Source organism: Cicer arietinum, chromosome 1 (genome assembly GCF_000331145.2).
Source record: "Cicer arietinum cultivar CDC Frontier isolate Library 1 chromosome 1, Cicar.CDCFrontier_v2.0, whole genome shotgun sequence".
Classification (NCBI taxonomy): Eukaryota; Viridiplantae; Streptophyta; class Magnoliopsida; order Fabales; family Fabaceae; genus Cicer; species Cicer arietinum.
In genome coordinates, this window is record NC_021160.2 from 9,563,547 (window position 1) to 9,574,062 (window position 10,516).

Consider the following 10,516-nt stretch of genomic DNA (forward strand, 5'->3'; position numbering starts at 1 on the left):
GATTGATGTGTTTGTCTTACTTCAAAGGCTTTTGTATAAATTTGAACAATGTTAACCTAGTATTTTTGTATTGTTCACATAATATCTCCTTTTTATATACGAGATAATGATTTTTTCTAGAGTCCATCATCGGGTGCGAGGATGAAAGTTCTTATTTTGCACATGAAAGTATATGATTGATGTGATGTCACTTATATGTTTGTTTTTTGTAAACTTTGAATAGTGTGAACAACTTATCAACTTTTGTCCTTTTTTACTTTTATGACAACTACTTTTTTCAATATTTGTGAGATTATAATTTTGATAAATATTTATCCTCCGATATGAAATTATAAAGAATATTGATCATCGGACCTGATATTCTGATGAATGTTCATTCTCGGGTTTATCCTCAGATATAAGATTGTGAAAAATTTAATACTCATATCTGGATTCTTCATCCTCGAATCTAGATTATTCATTCTCAGATTTGGATTCTTCATCCTCTAATTTCCACATAGACACATCTTGACCTATATTTTTTTCTTGACTTATTCCAAGAGATTTTATGTGTGATTGAGATGCAACATATTGCAACGATCATCATCGGCTCGAGGATAATCATATTTATATTTATGAATCAGGTTCCTAAATTCCTTCATTGTTGAGTTCATACAATACACTTGTTTATGTGAGTGGCTTAAAGCTTAACCACTTATGTTCTTTAAAAAAAAAACTCAAATGTAAACATTAGTAGATCACCATTTAAAAAACTTAATATTTATTTTATAAGGTTTGTTGTCATTAAAACACATATAAAAAAAAGTTTTTAATTCAATATTTATTATTGACAAATATTTGTCCCTTATTTTTTTATGCTTCAATGGCAAATATAGTTTTTGTAATTTTTATATTTATCACTGAAAAATATTTGTCCATTTTTTTTATGCATCAGTTGCAAATATTTGTCCCGTATTTTTTAATATTAATCAACAAATATTTGTCTCGTATTCTTTTATGTATCAGTGGCAAGCACTTATCCTATGCTTTTATATATTTATCAGTGACTAATATTTGTTATGTGTTTTTATCTATCAGTGACAAATAGTTATCTCATTTTTTTATATTTATCTGTGATAAAAATATATCACTTTTTTTTTGTATTTATTAGTTATAAATATTTTTCTCGTGTATTTTAATGTATTAGTGGCAAACATTTCTCTCGTATTTTTTATGTATCAATGACAAATATTTACCACGTATTTCTTTTTTATATTTATCAATAACAAAAATATGTTATGTGCTTTTTTATATTTATTAATTATAAATTTGTTCTTGTGTTTTTTTATGTATCAGAGACACATATGTATCTCGTGTTTTGTTTATTTATTAGTGATATATTTTTCTCGTATTTTTTATTTATATTTATTTGTGACAAAATTCTTCACATGTTATTTTTATATTTATTTATTATAAATATTTCTCTCGTGTTTTTATATGTATTAATGATCAATATTTATTTCGTATTTTTTAATGTATTAGTGATAAATATATGTTATGTGTTTTTTTTTTAATATTTATCACGGACATAAAATATCTCATACGTTTTTTATATTTAATGGTGACAAATATTTTTCTTGTGTTTTTTATGTATCAATATTAAAATATATGTCTTGTGTTTCTCTTTTATATCTATAAATGATAAAAATATGTAACGTGTTTTGTTTATATTTATTAGTTACAAATAGTCTCTCGTATTATTATTTATGTATCAGTAACAATTATTTCATTTGTGTTGTGTTTTATAAATAAATAATTATTTATGTATCAGTAACAATTATTTCATTTGTGTTGTGTTTTATAAATAAATAAAAAAATCATTGACAAAAATATGTCATACTTTTTTATATTTAACAGTTACCAATATTGCTATTATATATATTTTTTTTGTACAAATATTTATTTTGTGCGTTTGTTATGTGAAGCATATTCTTCCTTTCTTTTCCTAATATCAATCTTCTCTTATATTTCCTTTTCTTATGCGTCAATATAATAGTTTTCATTCTCAGTACATAAATTAACAAAACCAATGGATACATGAAAAGTAATATATCTTTTAGCTAGTGGTAGATGAAAAGTAAGTTAAGCATAGTTTGCTGCAAAATTTGCGCCCTCGCAATGCTTCTGCAGCTTTTTTGTTGTATTTCTACGACTTTTGCAGTTTAAGTTTGTTAAAAATATGAAAAATAATTTTGTTGATTCCATTTTTTTACATCGATGTTAAAATTAGAGAGGATGGTAACATAGTTTTCCTAGTGAATACAATTTTTAAAATTTATAGCAGATTCAGTTATTAAATAAATAAATTAAGATAAATTGTGTGTGTGGAATATGCAGGGCATCTAGACAGCGAATAATGCCATTGTTTTTTAAAATTATTATTAATTTTTTGGATTTTATGAGTTTTCAACTTGAAAGGATGGTCTTGAGAGCAACACCTGAAGAAGTGTGGCTGTGGGAGAGGGGAAATTGATTGAATTAATTCTTTGATTGTTTTTTTTATTTTATAAAAATAAAATACATTAAAATGTGATTCAAGTATTATGTGGAGCCAAAATTGTCATCTCATCAAAATTTGGATAAAATTTGAATGGGGGACTAATAAGTCAAAAGGGATACAAATCGAAGAATAAAATTACTAGTAAAATAATTGGGACTTAAAGGCACACATTTAAAAAAAGTAAATAAATAAAAAAAATGCATCTAAACTTATTTAAAAATTTGTTGTTGATGATGTTATATATTAAGAATTTCGCTATTCAAAGATGAATCAAAGGGGTTATTAGACTAGAAAGAGGGGAGAGACATAAAACATAAATGAAAGAAATAAAAAATGAAAATCTATAAAAATCTCGTATTGTAGTAAAAGATTTTTTTTTACTAAAAAATCTAATAAAATCTCATGAAATCCGTTTTTAAAAATAATCTATTAAAATTTAAAAGATCTTAAATACCACAAGACTTTTTATAAATTGTAAAAAAAAATTGATTGAATACCACTAGATTTCTACACCTTGTTTAAAAAATTCAAATATTTTTAATTGAATACCTCATGACTTATTTTAGTTATATTAAAATATAGATTGAATATCTTCAGACTTTTCCATCAGAACAAATTCTTTGAAAATCCTAATCCAATAACCACTTTGGTGAATATCTCAAGATAGATTTTTTGTTGGTGACATAATAAATATAAGATAACTATTTTAAGAACAGTTAATTTATTAATAAATAATTATATCAATGGATTAATCGATTAGGTTAGGTGAGGTAATCCATTAATACACATGTTTAGTACCAGACAATCTCATTTTTACTCTACTTATCGATTAGGATCTCTTGCTAATTATTTAGTTATTGATCAAATTTAAAAAATAACAGTTTTTCTAAATTTTGAGTAGTCAAATTGGCATCATATCTTTTGGTTCCCATTGGATCACTTAACTTATCTTTATATAAGAGTCTTAACTTCATAAAGTCTTATGCTTTTAAGACTGGTGGTAAGTTAAAAGTATCACATAAATTAATTTTGATTTCGTTTATTGGTGTGTCGTCGGTAACTCAAAGAACATTAACTCGTATTATTTTCTCACCAATCAAAATCGTTCTCAATTGGTAAGGTACACGAAAATCTTATGTATCTATTGCCTTTCATGGAATCTTCATTTTTAATAATTATTGTGTTTCATTTGAATGCTTAAGTGTCAATTAGTAGAGAGGAATCACTCTTTTTACAAATACAGTTAATAATTTGTGAATCGTCGATTAAGGTATGAATAGAGTTTGACTCTGTATATAGTAACTTGTTAATAAGTACATTAAGTATGTTTATTAAATAAGGATTTTCCATGATCCTCTTACGTCTGTAATGATCATTGATTTGTTTAGAACCACTTTGGGGAGAGTGCAATAGGCTACGTGTTAGATGTTTTAAATAATCTCTTACGATGTCACCTTTTATTTTAAATTATGAAAACTAATCAAGTAACGTTTGATGCTTATTGTTTTATTATTACGTGCATGTGTGATTATATGCGTTGTTGAAATTTATGATATATGTGTTCCTTATATTTAGATGATGATAAGTGTCGATGATTAATGCTTATTGTGTGTCTGTTTCGATAAAAACTGCACATTGTTCTATTTTCTGATATAAAAACTGAACGTTCATAGAAGTATAAAGTATTTACACATGTTTAATTTATTACTCAAAGCATATATGAACATTAATTTAATAGACATGTGTAAATACTTTATACTTTTATAACAATATTAAAATAAAAACATATATTTTGATTCAAGTTACTATAGTCATTTTCAAATAAGGAAATAATACCTAAAATCAATTATATAGTGGTCAATCACAAAAAAAAAAAAACAATAAGAACAAATATACATCAACAATCAAACATGCTGTAAATACATAAATAACATTCGAAAACCATAATTGCATGAATTCAATAAGTTTCATCCAATATTTAATCAATGACTAAATTAGCTACTCATATTGTTTGATAAAAGATACGTACAAAATGTGAAATTACACATAAAGGTTTCACTAGGTTTCCTCTCAGATGTAGCAACTTGCTTATTTGCATCCAAAAATCCAACCCTTAACAAAATTATGCTTTTTGACTTAAATAATAACACGGGGACGCACACCAGCATATTGTGTTGTTTACAAACGCAATGCACCGCCACAAAATTAATTGTTGTGCAACAAGCTACACAATGTGTTGCGATGCTTCCATACTGCACCTTAAGATAGTGAGTTATCCCAATATGTGCACTGCAGTGTGGTGACTAGCGCAATGCTCCCCTAACCCTTCCTTTTGCGCTCAAGTATCAATCAAAAGACAATTTTGTGCATCTAAGATCACTTTGTGCCAGCATTAACCCTATGTAATTTCTCGAGTGTCTATTCCTTAATGTAAATGAAATGTAACATCACAACAACATGAGAAAACTTCGATAATTTGTCTGATTAGAATGAATTAGTATCAAAACATTAAAAAATAATCCAAGACAATTCAAATTTCATTTCTTGTTCAAATAACTATTAAATTAACTAGAAAGATTGAACGTAAAATAAAAGTTGGTAACAAAGTGCTAAAAAAATAGGAGTTGGTAGACTCATCACCTAGCTATCACTTCCCTTTTCTACCACCATCCATTTTCTAAGCTTTTGTATGAAGAATAGATGTTCAACGAAGGAAACTTGCAAACAAATTGAAGTATGAGACACAATAGTTGTCGCATAAGCTTGTGTTTCAATTATTGATTTATATAATAACTCTAGCTACAATGTTATCATTATTGTTTTATTTTATTTTAATGTTTGAACCAAATTTCGTTATGAACTAAACCACTTGAAATTAAGTATTAATAAAGTATTGAATTATAGGCTTAATTGCAAGTTTAGCCCTCTATTTTTACTGATTCATAAAATTGGTCCCTCTATTTTAAAAGTCGACAGTTTTGATTTCTCTCTCTCTCTCTCTCTCTCTCTCTCTCTCTCTGATTTTTTAACTAAAAAATGATGACGTGAGATGTTTTAAATAATGTGACATATGATAGGATGATGTAGAATGATTAATACATATTAAATGAGAATAAAATGTTGTCATAACTTAAATTTCAACTTCGATTTTTTTTTCTTCATATTTTTAATTTAATTAATGACATATAAATAATTAACGCATCTAGATGATTCTATATTATAGAATTGTATGTCACGTTGTTAAAAATATGTCAAATCATCGTTTTTTAATTCAAAAATATGAGAGAAAGATCAAAATTATCGACTTTTAAAATACGTGGACCAATTACGTGAATTGATAATAATAGAGGGACAAAAACTACAATTAAACCTAAATTATATTTGTGGTTTAATTTGTTTATAACATGTTAACAGGAATGTCTTACGCAAGGAAAGACATTGTTGGTGCTTTTTGTATAATATTGAATAACATTGACCAGATACTTTTGTTCGTAGAGTAGTAGGTGACTTCTTTATTTGAACCAACTCAAAGTTAGAAGAATGCTGCGAGTACCAACATTTATTTATAGTTGGCATAAGACTACAAGTGACTCCTATGTGGATTAACATGTATATCCTTGCAAGTTTGGAATAATAGTCTATGATTCCAATAAGATGCGCCAAGATTAACATCAACGGTATAATTGTATATGATGTTAATTGTGAGACAATTTGTTCACATAAGTAATGATTATATATTACTATTAAGTTTTGTAGATATAATCTATGTGATAAACGCAAAGTACTTGTGCATTTGCACGAGCTGAACATGTAGATATCTCTTTTTTGAAAATCTTCTCTTTTAATTCGATTGTTGATTTCAAAAAATATTTATCTTATATGATGTTATTTAATTAGTGTTTTATCTCTCTCTATCTCCATATATACACATACATACATACTAGTTATATAAACTCGTGCAACGTATAAGAATAAATTCATTTAATGATACATACATTTAATATAATTTAGAATTGTTTTATAAAATTGTTATTTAGTAGTGTTTTTAATTACGAAAAGACTGAGGTAATTTGCAAATAATCTAGGGTATACGAAAGCAACCGTGAAAAATGATTGTTTAGAGCTCATCTAAGAGAATTCGATGGTCATACAAGACATTTTGTGCAATAAATATGAGATTTGGAAGTAGACTTTAGAGATTTGTATTTATTTTGTTAATATTGGATTTTTAGGCAACAATGTTATACGTTTACTTGTTTAAAGTATTCTGAAGGGAAGGTGGAATAATAATTCAAACACTTACCCTGTACCCCGTTTCTATACTTATATCTCATAATTTTATGAAAATGTTAATTATATATATATTTTTTTTTATCATTTCATCTTTTTTGGAGTCAGAAAAAAATTTCCGATAACTTCCGAAAAACATTTTTTGAAGAATTCCGATACACACCTTACTTTCGGAAAACTTTTTTTTCAAGTTTTCAACTATTTTTATCGGAAATCTTGTACTACCGAAAAAATTTAATGGAAAGATTTCCGGTACACACTATTTTTTTATTCTTTTTTATAAATGTTAAAAGATATGGATAAACCGCTATTATTATTAGATAAACCGTTACAAATATTTTTGACACCAAACAAGTATGAATAATTATAATTAATATTAATATTGTAAAAATATATTATTGTATTATAGAAAAACTTTGTTCAACTTTTTCTCACAAACTTGATACAAGTTTTATGGTACACACCCTTTTTATAATACACAATAAATAATAATTAATACATCATAAATATTTTTAAATAATAATATACCATAAATAATTAATAATTAATATATCATAAAATATGTTATTAAATAATTAATAATTAATACATCATTAAATAATTAATACACCATAAATAATTAACACACCTTAATTAATAAAACATAAATTGTTGTGTGCCATATATAAGTGTAGGACAAATCCGTTCGAGAATAGGATTCATAGACGATTAAGGTTCAAAGTCATGTATTCTTCATACAATTTAGCCGTCTCTACCTCTAGTCCTGCCCACTGAAGAACAATTAGTTAAAATCAAATGAATTAAATAAATATTAATATTATAAAAAATTAAAACAAAAAAAAATTAATTTAAAAAATATTTTTTAAAAATCAAACAATTACCGGAAAATGTCACATTGAAGTTTGTCGACAGTGTAAGTTTTTCGGTAGTTACAGAAAACTTCAAAAAAGAATTTCGAAAATGATGTTCTCTATTGGAAAACTTATTTAAGTTTTCCGGAATGAAAGTTGTGTACCGGAAAATTTAAAAAAAGTTTTCCTGGAAAAAAAATTCTTTTGACTCTTTATTCTATTACAAAAATGTTGAAATGAAGAAATAAAAAAAAAATTAATTTTTTATATATACGAAGGTATTTTAGTATTTTCATTTAATTTTTGAGGGTACATGAATAATAGAAGGGGTATAGGGTAAATTTTTCTTGATAATTATACTCCATTCATGTTATTTGTAATTTTTGTGGATTTGGGCTAATTGAGCTTTATATTGTTTCAATATAGTGAGATATTTAGAGAGAAAAAAAATTTACATTTATGTTTCAAATGTTATAAGCTAATAGACACAGAGTTATCAACTTTTTTATTTAAATATCTTATTTTGTTTTTATTATTCAATTGCCACATTTTGAAAAAATATTACGCGATTATTCTATTTTTTAAATCCAGTAAGTTTTTAGGGAAATCGACCACCTGAATGAATTTTTTTTTCAAACTCAATAGAAGATCACTTCCCCGAGGAGCGACTTATTACTATATTTTTTTTTCATTTTTATTTTAACATTTGTTATTAATTATTTAATAAAGTAAAATTAATTAATTTATTTAAAAAATAAAAATACTAATAATAAAGTAAAATAAAATATATTAATAAATTAATAAATTATATATTAATTTAATATTTTAGTTATTATTATTATAATAAATAATTATTATAATAAATAATTATTATAATTAAAATTATTAAATTATATTATAAATTTTAAAAAAATACATTAAATTAAAGAAAAAATACATCAAAATTTAAACAAATAATAATAATAATGATAAAAAGAAAATTATATTAATAACATGAAAATAAAATGAAATACATTAAATTAACGAATAAAACACATCACATTTGAGAAAAAAAACATCAAATTTATATCAATGATATTCACTTAAATGATCTTTTGTCCCACCTCTAGGATGTCGTCGAACTCGTCTAGCTCTCTGATGGAAATCGAACTGAAATTTGACCATATCTATACGATATTTTTCAACAATATGATAACATAACAAATAGATACATGCGGTCCAAGTGACCTTCCCTTCCTTAGAAACTTCGTGTTGAAACTTGAGATAAGATTTTCAATAAAACTGATATGTAAAAAATAAACAAAAGTAAATTTTAACAAGTATCAAAAATAAAATATTTAAAAAGTTCAAATAAATGAGAATGAATATATTACTTCCTCAACTATCATGCGATCAATTGTTTTTCGGTATCCTTCTACGTTGTTATGAGAAACTTTAGCGAAAGAAAAAATTAGTAATACGATAAGCAATTGGTTTTAAAAAAAGAAAAAAATAATATATAAAAAATTAAATCTATCAAATTTGATATATTTTTTTCTTCAATTTTAATGTATTTTATTTGAAATTTATAATATAATTTAGTCATTTTAATTATAATCATTTTTAATTATAATTATAATAATTATTTATTATTATAATAATAATAATTAAATTAATTTATAATTTATTAATGTATTTTATTTTACTTTATTAATAGTATTTTTTTAAATAATTTAATTAAATAATTAATAAAAAAATAAAAATAAGCAATTGGTTTTAAAAAAAGAAAAAAATAATATATAAAAAATTAAATCTATCAAATTTGATATATTTTTTTCTTCAATTTTAATGTATTTTATTTGAAATTTATAATATAATTTAGTCATTTTAATTATAATCATTTTTAATTATAATTATAATAATTATTTATTATTATAATAATAATAATTAAATTAATTTATAATTTATTAATGTATTTTATTTTACTTTATTAATAGTATTTTTTTAAATAATTTAATTAAATAATTAATAAAAAAATAAAAAAACAATCTAGGTCGGTCCCCAGAGAAATTTAGGTCTTGTAATGGATAGTTTGAAATTTTTTTTATTCAAATGACCGTTTTTTCGGAAAACAACTTCCTATTAGATTTAAAAAGTAAAACAATCACATAATACTTTTTCAGAACGTGACAATTGAGTAATAAAAAAAATATAGTTAAATAAAAAATCTGATATTATCCACATTGAAAATAGAAAAATTATATTTTGTACCTCAATCTATCCATCACAAATCTTGTAAAAGTCCAACTATGATCTTGACTTGAAAAAATAAAAATAAATCTATCCATCATAAAAAATCCAACTATGATCTTAACTTTAAAAAACAAAAATAAATCTATCCATTACAAGACTCCAAATGTCTTTTAAAGAATTCAAACAAGTTTTTCATAACACAAAAATATTTTGAAATACTCAAACTTTAAAATTTTTAAAATAAAAATATATTTCAAAAAACTTCAAACAACTTTTCTGAAACAAATTTTTTTCAAAGTACCAAAAAAGTGTTTTTCAGTTTGGATTTTTTGTTTTAAAAATAAAAAATAAAATTGGTAATTTCTATAAAATGTTGGGCAAAGGTATAATTTTGAGGGTACCAGGACGAGTATAATTTTCTCAAAACTGGGTCCCTGTCCAGATGGGGCAACTAGTTAAAGTGTGAAAGAAAAAAAAAGAATATTCCAATAATATATTATTTTGTCCAAAATTAAAAAAGTGAATAAAAAGGAATGTAGGATAAACTGGGTATTTCCCAAACTATCAGAGGCACGAACGTAATTTCCATGGGAAAGAAACCCTA